The following is a 204-nucleotide window of genomic DNA, read 5'->3' on the forward strand; positions in this document are numbered from 1 at the left end:
ATGAAAAAGAAATGAAGGAAACAATAGCAAAGATCAATAAAACTAAAAGCTGGTTCTTTGAGAAGATAAACAAAATTGATAAACCATTAGCCAGACTTATCAAGAAAAAAAGGGAGAAGACTCAAATCAATAGAATTAGAAATGAAAAAGGAGAAGTAACAACTGACACTGCAGAAATGCAAAGGATCATGAGACGTTACTACA

Source organism: Physeter macrocephalus, chromosome 7 (assembly GCF_002837175.3).
Source record: "Physeter macrocephalus isolate SW-GA chromosome 7, ASM283717v5, whole genome shotgun sequence".
In the NCBI taxonomy this organism is placed as follows: Eukaryota; Metazoa; Chordata; class Mammalia; order Artiodactyla; family Physeteridae; genus Physeter; species Physeter macrocephalus.